Source organism: Phascolarctos cinereus, unplaced genomic scaffold (assembly GCF_003287225.1).
Source record: "Phascolarctos cinereus isolate Bilbo 61053 unplaced genomic scaffold, phaCin_HiC Scaffold_8;HRSCAF=390, whole genome shotgun sequence".
Taxonomy (NCBI): domain Eukaryota; kingdom Metazoa; phylum Chordata; class Mammalia; order Diprotodontia; family Phascolarctidae; genus Phascolarctos; species Phascolarctos cinereus.
In genome coordinates, this window is record NW_027556291.1 from 30,345,405 (window position 1) to 30,362,544 (window position 17,140).

The 17,140-nt window shown below is 40.1% G+C and overlaps 1 long non-coding RNA gene across 1 annotated transcript; it reads left to right on the forward strand.

Annotated features, from left to right (window-relative positions):
• Positions 1–11,792: 11,792 nt before the first annotated feature.
• Positions 11,793–15,044, forward strand: LOC110199993 (uncharacterized). The gene is made up of 2 exons (XR_013483515.1): positions 11,793–13,677; positions 14,568–15,044. It is a non-coding gene; the product is annotated as an uncharacterized LOC110199993 (long non-coding RNA).
• Positions 15,045–17,140: the final 2,096 nt, after the last annotated feature.

The following is a 17,140-nucleotide window of genomic DNA, read 5'->3' on the forward strand; positions in this document are numbered from 1 at the left end:
TTGAACCTGGATCTATCCTCCTGATACTGACACCAGTGCATTTTGCACTGCACAACAATGGGTTTTCATGAAGCCAACATTTTCTTTTTTCTTTTCATTTGAAAACCAGACACATTTGAATGGGAGTGCCCCTTTTTTAAAAAAAAAAAAGTAATTTTCATTTTTTTGCTACTCTGAACTTGACAAAACCAACATACATGAATGTTTCCATGTATGAAGAAAAGAAACATCAGAGTATATATGAAACTATGGCTGTCTAGTATGTAGGCCTTGCTATTTTTTTAGCATATAGAATCAATTCAATGCATTAGTTTCAAAGCTATTCTGATGGTATCTTTCTCTGAACTTCCTTCTATTTTTCTTCTGTGCATTTAAAAATACTTCAGTGACCCTCTTTTCTTCTTTTGAGGCCATCATGACCACTAGCCCCTTTCTCCCTCCATGATCACGGTAAATGGGGAAAAAATAATAAAACAATCAAAAGCGAATATGGCAAAATTACAAAGAATAAGCGTGATCCCAAAGAAGAGACAGGAAAAGACACCTCCATCCTACTTCATTGCAGAGGTGGGAAGTATGTGGATATAACACATGGCATACATTTTCAGACTTTTTAATGTAGTGATCAGTTTTGCTGATTTCTTTTTTCGTCTCTTTTCATTTTTCTTCCTTTAAAAATATTTCTTAGGGGAGGCAAAGTCAAGGCTCTCCCAAATTCCCCTCCAAACAGTGTTAAAATAATACCTTAAAATGAATTCTAGACATGGAGCAGCAGAACCAACAAAAGGACAGGGTGAAATAATTTTCCTGCCCAAGACAACTTAAAAGGTTAGCAGGAAAGGTGTGTCTTACTGGAATGAGAGTGGAGCACAGTCCAGAACAGGCTGCACCTGTGCAGTCTAGGACTGGTAAGCCAGCAGCAGGCCTTGGGGCTGACTGAATCAAGGCTTCTAGAACTTCTGAACCTCTCAGCCCACAGATGGTAAGGGGGTTGAATAATTGGTCAGAAGGAGATCACAGGGAACCCCTAGCTGGCACTGGGAGCAGGACTCTGTTGCATTGGCCACACTTGGTTCCGAGTTGAAGTCCCAGGGTAAAGAGGAACAATAGCATGAGTGAGAACCTTGGTCACAGTTCCAAGGTATGAAAGACCAGAGTACAAGCCAGGAAAACAGGGACCACACCTCTCCTTAGATCATATCACCTTGGAAGAACTGAAAGCTTATAGACTCCCAGAACTAGGTTTGAAAACAGTAGCATGAAAAACCTGGAGTTTGAGAAATTGCCCCTTGGGGGTGGAGCCAAGATGGCAGAGTCAAAGCAGTGACTTGCTTGACCTCTCCCCCAAACCCCTCCAAATACCTGTAAAAAATGCCTCTAAACAAATTCTAGAGCAGCAGAACCCACAAAAAGACAGAGGGAAACAAATTTCTAGCCCAAGACAATCTGAATGGTTGATTTGAAAGGTCTATCGCACTGGGCTGGGTGAGAAACACAGTTCGGTACGGACGTGCAGATAAAGACCAGGCCTCAGTGAACTTGGAGCAGGCCTCAGAGGACTGAATCACAGGCAGCTGTGGTGGTTTCCAGACTTCTCAACCCACAAACACCAAAGACAGCTTAGAAGGTCAGTAAGAAAAGTCTGTGACTGCAGTGAGAGAGGAGCTCAGTCCCAGACCCCGTTCCAGAGTGGCCCTGGGGAGGCAGCTGCTTCCAGAGCTCCCAGCCAACAGATGGAGGGGGAATTGAGTGGCTGATCAGAGGGGGATTGCAGGGATCTCTTTGCTGGTGCTAAGGCAGTATTCTCTTGCTTTACCTGTGCTTGGATCTACATCACAGTTCTGGATGGCAATCCTAGGGTGAGGAGGAGCACTGGTGTGGTGGAGCTTGTAGTGGTAGTGCAGAGAGAATCCTCCTCACAGTTCCAAGGCAGAAAAGAATGCTCATGGTCACTTACAGAGCAGAGCACAGGCCAGGAAAGGAGTAAACTCCTCACCTTTGATCATACCACTTTGGAAGAACTGACAATTTACAGGTCCCTAAAAGTATCACTCAGAACAGCTGCACAAAACCCCTGAAGCTTGGGACAGTACATTCTCCACACTGGAAGCAGACCCCTACCTTAACAAAGAGTTTAAAACTCAAGTAATTGGCTGGGCATGAGCAAACTGCACAAAAAAAGTCAGACCACAGAATTTTTCTTTGGTGACAAAGAAGATCAAAACATACAATCAGAAGAAGACAACAAAGTCAAAGCTCTTACATCCAAAGCCTCCAAGAAAAATATGAATTGGCCCCAGGCCATGGAAGAGCTCAAAAAGGATTTTGAGAAGCAAGTAAGAGAAGTAGAGAAAAAACTGGGAAGAGAAATGACAGTGATACAAGAAAATCATGAAAAACAAGTCATGCTAAAGGAGACCCCCCCAAAAAAATACTGAGGAAAATAGCACCTTAAAAAATAGACTAACCCAAATGGCAAAAGAGGCCCAAAAAGCCAATGAGGAGAAGAATGCCTTAAAAAGCAGAATTAGCCAAATGGACAAGGAAGTCCAAAAGCTCACTGAAGAAAATAATTTCTTAAAAATTAGAATTGGGCAAGTGAAAGTTAAGGACTCCATGAGACATCAAGAAACAATAAAACAAAAGCAAAAGAATAAATAAAAATAGAAGAAAATGGGAACTATCTCATTGGAAAAACAAGTGACCTGGAAAATAGACCAAGGAGATATAATTTAAGAAATGTTGGACTACCGGAAAGCCATGATCAAAAAAACATCATATTTCAAGAAATATTCAAGGAAACTGCCCTGATATTCTAGAAGCAGAAGGTAAAATAGAAACGGAAATAATCCACCAATCACCTCTGGAAAGAGATCCCAAAAAGAAAATTCCCAGGAATAGCCAAATTCCAGAGCTCCTAGGTCAAGAAGAAAATATTACAAGCAGCCAGAAAGAAACAATTCAAATCTTATGGAGTCACAGTCAGGATCATACAAGATTTAGTAGCTTTCACATTAAAGGAGTGGAGAGATTGCAATATGATATTTGGAAGGCAAATGATCTAGGATTACAACTGAGAACCACCTACCCAGAAAAACTGAGATATTTAATGAAATAGAGGATTTTCAAACATTCCTGATGGAAAGATAAGAGCTGAATAGAAATTGTAAGTTTTAAAGACTCAAGAGAAGCATAAAAAAGGTAAACAGTAAAGAGAAATCATAAGGGGTTCAATAAAGTTAAACTGTTTCCATTCTTACATGGCAAGATGATATTTATAACTCCTAAGAACTTTATTATCATTAGGATAGTTAGGAGTATTCATAGACAGAGGGCATGGATGGGAGTTGATTATGATGGGATTATATAAAAAAGTCAAGGGGTGAGAAAGGGAATTGCACTGGGAGAAGGGGGAAGGGAGCGGTAGAATGGAGTAAATTATCTCACATAAAAATGCATGAAAAAACTATTACAATAGAAGGGAAGATGGGGGTAGTGGTGGGCAATGCTTGAACCTTACTCTCATCAGAATTGGCTCAATGAGGGAATAGCATACTCACTTAGATGTGTATAGAAATCTATCTTACACTTCAAGGAAATAGGAAGGGGGTGCTGATAGAAGGGAGGACAGGTTGGGAGAGGCAGTGTTAAGAAGCAAAACACTTTTTAGGAGGGAAAGGGTAAAAGGAGAGTGAGAAGGATAAACGGGGGAAAAGTAGGATGAAGGGAATACACAGTAATCATAACCATGAATGTGAATGGGATGAACTCACCAATAAAATGGAAGCAGATAGCAAAGTGGATTAAAAACCAGAATCCTACAATACGTTGTTTACAAGAAACACACTTGAATCTGAGAGACACACACAGAATAAAGGTCAGGGGCTGGAGCAGAATCTATTATGCTTCAGCTGAAGTTAAAAAAGCAAGGGTAGTAACCATGATCTCAGACAAAGCAAAAGCAAAAATAGAGCTAATTAAAAGAGATACGCATGGAAACTACATTTTGCTAAAAGGTACCACAGACAATGAAGTAATATCAGTACTAAACATATGCACCAAATGGTATAGCATCCAAATTTTTAAAGGACAGGATGTAAAATGGATAATTTTTATTACATTAAATCAAAAAGGGTTTGTACAAACAAAACCAATGCAGCCAATATTAGAAGGAAAGCAGAAAAGGGGGGGGGCAGCCAGAGAATTAGAGGAAATTTCTCTGATAAAGGCCTCATTTCTCTCTCTCTCTCTCTTTTTTTAAGGCAATTGGGGTTAAGTGACTTGCCCAGGGGCACACAGCTAGTAAGTGTCAAGTGTTGGGTCTGAGGCTGGATTTGAACTCAGGTCCTCCTGATTTCAGGGCCAGTGCTCTAACTACTGCGCCACCTAGCTGCCCCTCATTTCTCAAATATACAGAGAATTAAGTAAAATTTATAAGAATGCAAGTCATTCCCCAACTGATAAATGGTCAAAGGATATGAACAGGTAGTTATCAGAAAAAAGAAATCAAAGCTATCTATAGTCATATGAAAAAACACTCTAAATCATTATTGACTGTAGAAATGAAAATTAAAACAATTCTGAGGTACTACCTCACACCTATCAGATTCACTAATAGGACAAAAATGGAAAATGACAAATGTTGTAGGGGATGTGGGAAAATTGGGACACTAATGCACTGTTGATGGAGCTATGAACTGATCTAACCATTCTGGAGAACAATTTGGAACTATGCGCAAAAGGCTATAAAACTATATATACCCTCTGACCTAGCAATATCACTATGAGATCTGTATCCCAAAGAGATCAAAAAAAAGGAAAAGGACCTATATATACAAAAATATAGCAGCTCTTTTTGTGGTGGCAAAAAACTAGAAATTGAGGGGATGCCCATCAATTGGGGAATGGCTGAACAAGTTGTGGTATATGATTGTAATGAGATACTATAGTACTAAAAGAAATGACAAGCAGGATGAGTTCAGGATAAAAAAACCTGAAAAGACTTACATGTGTACAGCAGAGAATAAAAGAAAACTTACAAGGAAGCAAAGAAAAAATGGATAGCTCTCAAAACAATGAATAGTATTTATTATATAAGCTTTCTTGAAATGGAAACTCATTGCTGTATATTTTGAATCCTCTTCATGTTCTGCTGTGCACATGGCAATACTTTTTTTTCTTTTCTTATTTCTTATTACTTTAGTTTTAGTATTGAAGTATTTAGCATTTAAGTTTGTTTTTTTTTCTTATTTTGTATTTAAGTTTAAAATAAAAAATTTACAAATAAAAAAAGCTTTTTTTCTTTGTATTTAAGTTTCAATATTTAAGTTTATAATATGTTTCTTTTTCTTTTCTTATTGTATATTTAAGCTATAGTATTTAAGTTTAAAATGAAAAAAAATTAAAAATCAAAAACATTTTTAAATGACTTACATGAACTGATACAAAGTGAAATGAGCAGAACCAGGAGAACACTGTACATAGTTAACAACAATATTGTACAGTGATCAACTGTGAATGAATTAGCTATCTCAGCAATACAATGATACAAGATAATTCTAAAGGACTTCTGATGAAAAATGTTACTCATCTCCAGAGAAAGAAGTGATGGAGTCTGAATGCATATCAAAACATACTTTTTTGTTACTTTATTTTGGGAGTGTTTTTGGTCTGTGTTCTCTTTTGCAACATGGCAAATATGTAAATACGTTTTATATGAGTACACATGTATAGCCTATATCAAATTGCTTGCCTTCTCAATGAGGAAAGAGGGGAGTGAGAGAGGGAGAGTATTTGAAACTCAAAATTTTAAAAAACACATGTTAAAATTGCTTTTACATGTAATTGGAAAAAATACAAAAACTTAAAATAAAATAAAAATATTTCTTATATGGGATTACTCTCTGGGAGGAAGGAAGGAAGGAAATGGATATTTATTAAGTGCCTACTCTGTGCTAGGCACTATGCTAAATATTATCTCATTTGTTCCTCACAGCAACCTTAGAAGATAGGCGCTATTATTACCCTCAATTTGCAAATGGGGAACTTGAGGCAGACAGATGTTAAGTAACTTGCCCAGGGTCACACAGCTTGTAAGTGTCTGAGGCAAAATTTGAACTCAAGTCTTCATGACTCTAGGGGTGATGCTCCCTCTACTGCACCACCTAGCTGCTGGAAGGGGGAAAGGGAAGGGATACTGGTAGAAATTCTTGTGATGTAAGGGCAACTGACATGAGCTAGAGAAGGAAATAGCAAACCATCCCCATATCTTTGTCAAGAAAACCCTAAAAAGGGTCACAGAGAGTTGGACACGACTGAAAAACGACTCAACTACAGCAACAACAAAAAAAGAAATCCTTTTTCTTTCATTCGATCATTAAATTTATAAGATGGAGCTAAAAATTCGTGTAGTAACTACAGGGTTGTTGTGAGCCTCATATAAGGTAATGATATGTAAAGGACTTTGCAAACTTTAAAGCACTATATAAAAGTTATCATTAATAGTAGTAAAAATAATAAACAAAAATAGATTGTAAGCTTCTTTAGTGGTGGTTTGATTTACCTGGCACATGCTGCCTCTCATCCCTCCCTCAGGGCCTTGCTGCTTCAACTAACCAGGCTTGCACACTCTGTGAGTGGCAGTTAGTTGGCAGTAGGTGGGGAAGTCTGGCCCCTCCTCCATAGGAGTTGTTTCTCTGGATGATGGCTATGAGGGCTGGGCCGGAAGTAGGAACAGTGGTCTGAGTGGTGCTGACTTTCAGTTTGGGTTGAATGGTGAAGTCAGAGGCAATATTGCAGTGGGTTTAGAAGAAAATGAAAGGAGAGGAAGTAGAGGGACCAAACATAGACAGCTTTCTCAAGGAGTTTAGTCACAAAGAGAAGGAGAGATGTAGGACAACAGTTAGCAGAGATCAAGTAAGAGGTTTTTAAGAATAGGTGGTGGGATATGGGTCGTGTTTGTGTAGGCAGCAGGGAAAGAGCAAGTAGACAGGGAGAAATTAAAGAGACAGAGACACAGAGAAAATGAGGAAGAATTGTGGGGGGACTTTACTAGAAAAGATAGGATGGGATGAGATCAAAGGTGCATGTAAAGAAGGACTGACCTTGGCAAGGAGAAGAGACACCTCTAATTTGGAGACCAAAGTGAAAGAAAAGATCATTGAGAGAAGACATACGAATGATGTGAGCTGAGGAGGAAGGGAGAAGGGTGAGCTCTCAACAACTGGACTCAATTTTTTCAGTGAATTATGAGGAAGGGCCTCAGCTGAGGGAGTGAAAGGAGGGGGTTCTCTAGGAGGCTTAAAAAAGGATGAAAACGTTTGCAACAGCTGTTGTGAAATAGATCAGGGAGGAACAGGATGTCTGCCTTGCTGCAGTGAGGGTCCGGTTGAGATTAGATAACATAAATTTATAGTTGACCCCCGATTTCCTTCAGCTCCATTCGGTCACATGTGAAGAGAAGGCAAGGAGGCAGATGGTAAGAGCAATTCAGGGTTGGGGTTTGGTGGGACTTGATCAGCGATAGGACTTCAGAGAAGAAATTAGTGTAGTTAGTTAGGTTGGGGTGGGGAGAGTAGGGTCAGTGCAGAGGTCATGGCCTGGGAAAGAACAAAGGAGGAGAGGGAACCATGAGAAACAGAACAATGAGAAAAGGACTGAAGAAGGCTCTGGAAAGTGGAGGGAAAACTGAGGTAGGTAGAATGTTGTTTTTCACATGGTGACGTCATGAGAATCAAAGTAACGTGGTGCTGATCTCACTCAAATCCTTTTCGACTCATTTTTTTGTGGTCCAAAGAAAATAAAAATTCCTCTGTGGCCAAACACCATGAGCAAGCTCTTTGCAATGACCCAGAGCCTGGCAAGCTTTGAAAGAGCATGCCAAAGTGACTAGATGCCAAGCCTTATGTATCCTCCAGATCATCTATTCTACCTAGTCACAGACATACATGTGATCTTATTCTTTTCATTATGCCTAAAAAGCCACGCACATGGCTTCTTGTTCTTTTTGAGAGAGGTTGTGTTTCCCAGATGAATTTCACTGAGGGGAAATGCATGAGCCGATTGAATAGACAAGATTTTGGTGGGGAAGCGATAGGATTATGTCACAAGTCGCACTCATTCAGGCATTCAACAACCATCCATGTTGTTACTATTACTATAGTAATATATTCTATATGTCCATATAATTATAATAGGTCCAACTACAGACCTCATCAATAACACTCCCATTCCTCCTATCAAGATTAAACGAACCACATCGCATACGTGTGACTTTGCAAAGATATTCTCACTGCCATAATATATATTATTATATTATATATTATAATCTATATTATATAGTAACATATACTATATATAATATGAACTATAGTTACTATTAGTAACTATAGTTACTATTACTATGTGTAATGCACTGGGTTTAGTGCTAAGGAGGATAGAAAGATGATTAAACCATAGTCCCTGACATCATGGAGCTTAATAATGGTAATGATGATGATGATGATGATGATGATGATGATGATAGTAGCTAGGATTTATATAGAACCTACTACGTGCCAGACACTGTGTTAAGTGCTTTCCAAATATTATCTCAGTCAACCCTCACAATAACCCTAGGAGGTAGGTGCTGTTATTATCTCCTTTTTATAGTTGAGGAAACAGAGGCAAACAGAGGTGAAGTGACTTGCTCAAGGTCACACAACTACTAAGTGAACTCGGGTCTTCCTGATCCCAGGCCCAGCACTCTATCTAATGCACCATCTCACTACCTCATCAGATCTTATGATCTAATATGGGAATCCAGGGGGAATACCCCACACACGGGTATGCAAAAACCATATAAATGAAACATAATGTAATGTATAACAGAACAAAAAGAACATAAGACAGGGTCAATTTCCTATTTAAGCTTCAAATGGGGAAAATTAGTTTTTGACTGAGACAGAGCAGGGAAGCTGACATTAAAAAAAAAAAAGCTAGTCAAGCCAAGTCACCAAGTGGAAAGAATGCTAGACTTGGACCCCAAAAAGGATTCAAATCCCATCTCATGTGATCACGGAGAAGTCACTGAACTTTTCTGATCCCCAGTTTCCTCACCTCTAAAATGAGGATAATAATACGTCACAGACTTGTTGTGAGGATAAAACCAGAGAGTGTTTGTAAAGTGCTTTGAAGATGTTCAAGCCTTGCACCTAGAAGGTCTTTAATAAATATTTATTGAATTGAAAGTTTGAATATAAATGTCAGCTATCATTATTGTTAAGGCCATAAGCATTTCCAAAGTTAGTGCCCACCCTCCTGCTGTGTGCCTAGCACATCACTTAGGACTCTAGCTAGCTAATACATGTGAACCTCTACCAAGGTCAAAGTCCTAGCGGTCTCTGGAGGCCACCCACCGTGGCATTATTGCTTTTTTATACCATACAACTGAATACTTAGGCCTACCCATAAAATGTTGTCTTTTCATTATATAAGGCACATCCATTAGTGACTAAAGAATTATTCATCATAGTTTGTAACTAGTAATTAAGTCATTTAAAAGCACTGAAGCATTTTCTTGGAAAGGAAAAAGAAACTTCATATCTGAGAAATTTTGTGACCAGTCTTAGTCACAAAATGATTTAGGTGAGGAAAAAGAGCTACTCTGGGTCAAATCTGGAAGAAATGCAATATAGAGAATCCCTTGCCTCCTATTTCGTTAAAAATGAATTAATCTTAAGTCAACATGCTTCAACACAGAACCATATTTCTTCCTTTCTTTCCTCTCTGTACAATACACATGGCAATGCAATTAGAAGAATAAGAGTCTGATTGTTTCTTCTGTAGAAATGATATACTTAAAGGATGCTTGCCTTCCATAGTGCAAAAAGATAGGTTTTTTTCAGGATCCATATGAAAATGTCCGTCTTTCTTTTTCTTTCTTTCTTTCTTTTTTTCTTTCTTTCTTTCTTTCTTTCTTTTTTTCTTTCTTTCTTTCTTTCTTTCTTTCTTTCTTTCTTTCTTTCTTTCTTTCTTTTTCTTTCTTTTTTCTTCCTTCCTTCCTTCCTTCCTTCCTTCTTCCTTCCTTCCTTCCTTTCTTTCTTTCTTTCTTCTTTCTTCTTTCTTTCTTTCTTTCTTTTCTTTCTTTCTTTCTTTCTTTCTTTCTTTCTTTTTCTTCCTTCCTTCCTTCCTTCCTTCCTTCCTTCCTTCCTTCCTTCCTTTCTTTCTTCCTTTCTTTCTTTCTTCTAAAGCTAGGATCTAACTGATATAAAAGTGCTTTCTTTCCCCTACCCCACCCCAGGGCTCCTGTTCAGACGTTTACTGTAGGGGGCAGGCAAATGGAGCTAATGAAGGAGACTTAAATCAGAATCCACACTATTTCCAGCAATGACTGTGGGATTGGCTGTTTTGTAGATGAAGGAGAGAAAATTCTCCAAGCCCATATTTTGTCCATATGAACATATACATACGTGACTAAGTTCTGCACACATGCCAACCTGATACTACTTAAATCTTAAGTTTCTTTGCTACTCTCACCTGACCAGTGCGAGGAACCCCTGCCCAAGGCCTCTGGTTCTGGACACATACTTTCTCTTAAATAGAGTGCTTCATTTTGCACCTATCTATGGACCTCATCAACAACACTCCCATTCCTCCTATCAGGATTAAATGAACCACATGGCATACATGTGACTTTGCAAAGACATTCTCACTGCCATAAAAATAGCCTGCTCAAGCATCTGAAGGCACAGTTCTCACTCTCCTTCTAAATTGGGGACATTGCTCTAAAATAGTGTTAGAAACATGGTTCATTAAAAGAGAATGTAAGGGAGAGGGTGTCCCTCTTTTGCTAGACTCTGAGGACTTTCCTTGATCCAGGTTTTGGGCTCAAAGGGCTATCTATTGGAATGTATTGCCTTGATTTGTTGCAAGTTACTGAAAGGTGAAAGCGAACCGCTTTGTAATTATGGTCCTTTCTTAAGAGCCTTGAAGATAGAAGTATGGGAAATCGATAGCTGTAATTTTTTTCTGTTGCTGTCGTACTCATTAATTAATCGATGGTATTTACTAAGACACTTTCCGATTCTTTCAATGACAGTGAGACCTAGGATCTACACTAGAAAGCATTGCAGGATTTTGCACATGTGGCTGGATTGTTTAAGGGACCCATAGTCTACTTCTGATCTTACCATTTTTCCTAGCAACTGAAAATATTAAACTGGACTCCTTGAGTCATTGGCAAGCGTGCGTGCGCACGCACACACACACACACACACACACACACACACACACACATGTTCCTACAAAGGAGAATTTTGGTACACCCACTTTGAGCATAAAACTTAAGCTACTTTGGCTAAATGTGCACTTGGAAAACTGAAGCCTTGTTTTTTCAGACTTAGTGTCCACATGCACAACAGCAGAAACACTTCACTATTATGTGTCCTACACACAGTGGATGCTCATAAATTCATTGAACTGAATTGGTTCTGACTGTAACCTACAGTCTAATCAATCCACAGTAGCCTGCCTACACAGTGATGTGATTGGCAGAAATATAGACATATCAGGCACACCAATCATGCCACCATCTAGGCAGATCATGGCCAATCAATTATATCTAAAGTTATAGAGGGGATAGCTCTGAATCTATTCTGTCATTATGTGGAAATGCAGCCATAAGGTATTATGGGATTTAGAACTCATTCTTCCTCAGTGGTGAGAAGGAGGGATAGAGAGAGAGAGATTTTATTCAGTATTCACTTTGAAGGATGATACTACTAACAGTGATTATAATCTGTGTGTGCAGGTGTGGCTGAAAAGACCGATTCAGAATGGACAGTTCTTCCCACGCTGAGTTCACTTGAAATGTTCCCTTGATTAGCATCAGCAGCTGTTCTCCAAAAAGAGCCTGTCACTATTTGAAACTCATGGTCTCAGTTCAAATAAAAGTAATTCCATTTAGTTGGGACAAGAGAAGACTTGTGGAGAGGACATGATTACCATCTTCAAATATATAAAGGGCTGTCACATGGAAGAAGGAATACACTTGTTCTGTACCGGTACAGAAGGCAGAACCAGGACCACTGGGGGAAGTTCTAGAGAAGCAGATTTTGGCTCAACCTAAGGAGCAATTTTCTAACAATTAACCATCTGAAAATGGGATGGGCTGTCTTGTGAAACAGAGTTCCCCATCAACAGGTAATTTCAATCACATGTCAGGACATGGTATAGACAGGGTTCCTGCCCTGGGTGAAAGGCTGGAATTAGATGTTTTCCAAGGTCCCTTCCAACTTTGAAAAGCTATGATTCCAGGATTCTTTAGCACTGTAGGTCAGGCTGAACTATCAGATGCTATAATTTCTGAGTGATCCACAATTACACTGTACAATCTAAGGCTGTGTTTCCATAATCCCTTAAACATGAGTTATTAGAACCTTTCTTCTGCCCTCTCTGCTTTGGAATCTCAAGCACTTTGATTCACTATTACAATAGCTGCTTAGAAAGCCTGTTGTGGTCCTTTCTCTAGATACGTCTAGCCCAACAGAGGTATATGACAAAGAGTATCTTTTCAGTATTGCTGCCCTGGATACATTCCAAGCCATCATTGCCCTACCATCTGATGCTCAACGAGAATCATAGATGACTTTGTCAAAACTACTCAAGGAGCCAAATATGACGTCAGTGGGAAGCATCACTCTCATAGCCACAGTGGAGGATAGAAACTGTGATTCCAAAGGCTGACAGTTTGGGGTGGAGTATGATACCATTCTCTGATGGTCCCCAAAGGGACAGACTAGTAGACTGTCATGGGGAATCGCAGTGTACATGATGCCAATGATGCTAAAAGTGATGATTGGCTCTTGCAGGAATGGGAAATATTCGTCGCAAAGATCTATCACTTTTGCTCAGCAAGTATGCCAAATACCAGCCTAGAATCACTAACTTTTTTCCACCTACTGAGCACCTGAACTTTGAAAGCTGTAAGCTTATTGATTGCATTCTAATTTGTCAGGGGGCCTAGGCAAGCACAGTATCTTAATTGCTGTGGTGAATCACGGTACAGCAGACTAAGTGGACTCCTGCCTGGCTGGTTAAATCTGCCACCCTCTTGATCCCACTTAGAAACTGCTTCTTGACTTCTGACTGTTGTCTCTGCTAAGATCCTTGACCATGTCAATCATGCCTACAAACTTATGCCTGTTATTAGCCACACATAATTCTGACCTCTGTTTATCTAACTACAGTTTCCCCTAAGTACTATCTTTGTTATGATCATGCCAAGCCCCAGGACTTCCTGATTTCATTCTTGGCTAAAATGCCCTACCAACCCTGTCCCACTCCCCTGCCTAAATATAGCAGCAGTGTACCAGGAACTGTAGAAAATCACGAGATGACACAGTCTATACCCTCAGGAAGCTTCCACTCTAATTCATTATAATGCTATCCTCAGAGCCCATGTTCTGTAACTGCTATCAATGAGATCGTATTACAATGATGTCCTGCTACTTCAATCATGAAGCCCCCTTGGATGACTCAAACTGATGATCCAGCAGATCTCATGTAGTTGGTAACAGCCTAAAATCTTGGGGGATTAACCTGAACCCTACAATTATTCTACTAACAGAATCAAAGAATTCCAGTAAGAAGGGACCCAAGTCTCTGAAGAAGAATCTCCTCCAGAAATGATGATCTTGAGTGAGTGATAACCCACTACATTCCTAGATAGCCCATTCCATTCTGGGATGGCTCCAAATGTTAGGAATATTTTCCTTACAAGCTGAAATTGACCTCAGTGTGACTTCCAGCCATTGTAATTCATTCTATCCTCTGGGGTTAAGGAGAACAATTTCTACTTAACAGAATCGATGGAAATTAATGAAAAGAAATTTATTAAGTGCTTATGCGCCAGGCACTGTGCTAAGTGCTAGGGATGTAAACCCATGTAAGCAAGACAGTCTCTTCCCTAGAAGAGTTAACATTCTAACAGCAGAAGACAGCATATATAGGGGATTGGTGGTCGGGGGGGGGGGTATTTGGGTCTGAAAAGTCACAGGGCAGGTGACTAGAGCCACAGGGCAACTGATTGACTTGTCCTTTCCAGAAAATGTAGTATTCGCTTGATATTGTACCAAGAGTAAGAGGCAGAAAATTTAGGGAAGGGGGGAGAGTAGGGAGGCAGGAAGAATATGAGCAGTGGCATAGGATGAAGATGGCCAGAGAAGTGTGGAAGGTCTGGGTTTGGGTTAAATATGGCAAACTCTCACCAATCAGAAGCCCAAGGCCCTGGGTGAGCTAGGTTGGAGGTAGAGGCTCTCCAGCTTATCAGTGTCCTTCACAAAATGTTACACCCCAAATTGAACACAATATTCCAAATGTTGTCTGACCATGGCAAAACAGAGAAACACTGTGACCTCCCTAGTCTTGCACATTTTGCCTCTCTTAATTTTTGTCATATGACACTATAAGAAGCAACATGATGTAGGGGAGGGAAAAAAGAGGGCAATGGGAAAACTGGGTTTGAGCCCTTCTTCTGGCACATATCTATTGCATGACCTTAAGCAAGTAACAACTTGTCTGTGTTCTAGGCAACCCTCTAAGACATATCAGGACTCTGAACCCAAGAGCCTTTGGAATAGCAATCCTTTCAATCCCACCACCATCAGCCATTATCCTGAAAAGCACCCTCTATAAAGCCACAGCCTGGCAGCTGCTCCTGCAGGTGCTCCTACATACAGCCACAGCTACTGAAGGCCCAGAAAAGACAATTCTAGCCACCAAAGTCCTTGGCACCATCAATGAGTCAACAGCAAAAAGTGACATGCTCTTATCAGTAGAAATGACACTAAAGAAGAGGCATTCCCATCTGCTCTTCTCTTCTCCCCTGAGGATCATGGGACCTTATTAATTGATTTGCAGCTTAAACCTTCTTTATGTATTACCTCCCCTATTAGAATGCGAGCCCCTTGAGAGCAAGGATTTTCTTTCTTTTCTATGTGTATTCCCAGAGCTTAGCACCATGCTTTGCACACAGTAAATGCTTAATAAATCATTCATTCAAAGACTGTAAGTTGCAGACAAGGTGCCAACTTGCTTTTGTGCAGGAAATGTTCTTATCTGGGAGCTCCCAACACCAATGACAGCACAGACCTTACCCCCATTATACCACACTGTTGACCCACACTGAGTTTTTAGTCCACGGAAACTACAAGATTTTTTTCAGAATCACTGCCATCTACCTCCCCTACTCTATGCTTTTGAGCTTAACTTCTGAGCCCAAAGACAAGATTTTAATTTATCCCTACTACCTTTCATTCCATCAGATTCAGCCCACCATTCTAACCTTTAGGATCCTTGCTCTGCATCCAATATGCAAGCTATCCCTCGTAGCTTTAAGCTATGTACAAATCTGCTATGTCATCTATCCTTCTATCTACATTATTGACAAAAATGTCAAACCCCATAGGGTGAAGGACAGATCCCTAAAGCACTCCATTACAGACTTCTCTCCAAGTTGCTACTCAACCATATTTGGTAACTCTTTGAGTCTGATCATTTAGCCATTTCTGAATCCACCTAACCTTACTATTAATTAGCCCATATCTCTTGTCATCTTGTCCATAAGAAGTGCATGCCAGACTCTATCAAATGCTCTGTTAAAATCTAAGTCCCTGTCAAGCATTTGCTGGGCCTTAAAGCAAGAGCCTGGATACCAGCCAAGACTCACATGCTAAGAATCAGTGGCAAGCACTAACACCTACCTGGCTTCAATCTGGGTTCTGTTCCCTTAGATAAATCTGGTTTTCCTTTTGCTGACCCTTCTACTCTTCTAGTCATGATAGTGTTTTAGAAGGTTTTGCTTTTTTTTTTCTTTAAGATGGAGAATTTTAACTGTAATCATTTCATTTGTCTCCTCATGAAAGAACTAGAAAATTAGCATAAATAATGTCAAAAACCATTTTGCTCTCCCCCTGCTCCTTTCCCATTTCCCCACGCCTCCTGTTGTTAACATGTGGCTAAAGGTATTTTAACATTGACAGGCAAACCAAACCCCACATATCATGAGCAAGAGAAATATTCTTCCCTTAGGATAACATATCTTCTGCGATGCAGTGGGGCAGGGGGTGGGGGGGAAGTGTATTCATGGTCCACTTTAAGGAGTAACTTTCCCCACCCCTGGCCCAGCTTCCACCCCCAGCCAATCTGAGAAATATTTAATGTAACACACTCCAAACACCCACATCCAGTGGAATGGTATGACATACCCAGAACTAATAAGTATTAGCAAATCTCATTGGCTGGGCCTAGAAATCCTAGCAGATGATGGCAATCACACAGCTACCATGGCAGGGGACTGTGCATATTTTTCCCATCCATTTGTACTCATGTTGCAGCATGGCAAAAAGTGACCTTTCAAAGGATTCTTGGGGAGAGTAAGTCAACAGATTCTCTTTTGCCCTTTTGTGTGGACCCCAGTAGTTTTTTAATGTAGTTCAGGCCGCCTTAAAGGAGACCAAAGATCTTTCCTTTTAAGGGTGCCACTGTGGATTTAAGGCTCATAAATTAGTAATAGGCTATACTCAAATCCATAGGCTCTTGGCCATGTAAAAAGTTTCATAAGCCAGACAGGATTTCAGAGTCTCCTGGTCAGACCCAGACCTGCTGGTACCTCTTCTATTTACCAGAGATCTTGGAGAGATGTGGAGGCTCTCGTTTGAAGACAGGCACTCCCCTACTCTCTCCTAAGTAAACAAACACATGGGAGGCTGGCCCTCGGCTTCTAGAGAAAAGTAAGTTCCAGGTGTTGCCATCAGACTTCAATGTGTTTTCAGTAGCTACAGCAATAGGTAAGGATGCAGAAATTCAGTGAGCCAGGGCTCTGTGCAGTATGTGACTATACCAGGTACCATTTCCCACAGATCTCAGAAATAACCAGAATGTGTGAAAGGCCCCCCAGGAAAGGAGAAGATGAGATCATTTTGTCCTCAGTGGACTGGGCGCCTCTTTTTTTTTTGAGAGAAATTTTTCCTATTATCTAAATTCCGATATGCTTATCATGTCAAGGAAAAGCTCCAAAAAATATAAACTTGGCCTTTGAATGTGTGTGTGTAGATGTACACACAGGGCTTCTTATTGACTCATTTGGGCCCGACTGTCTGTC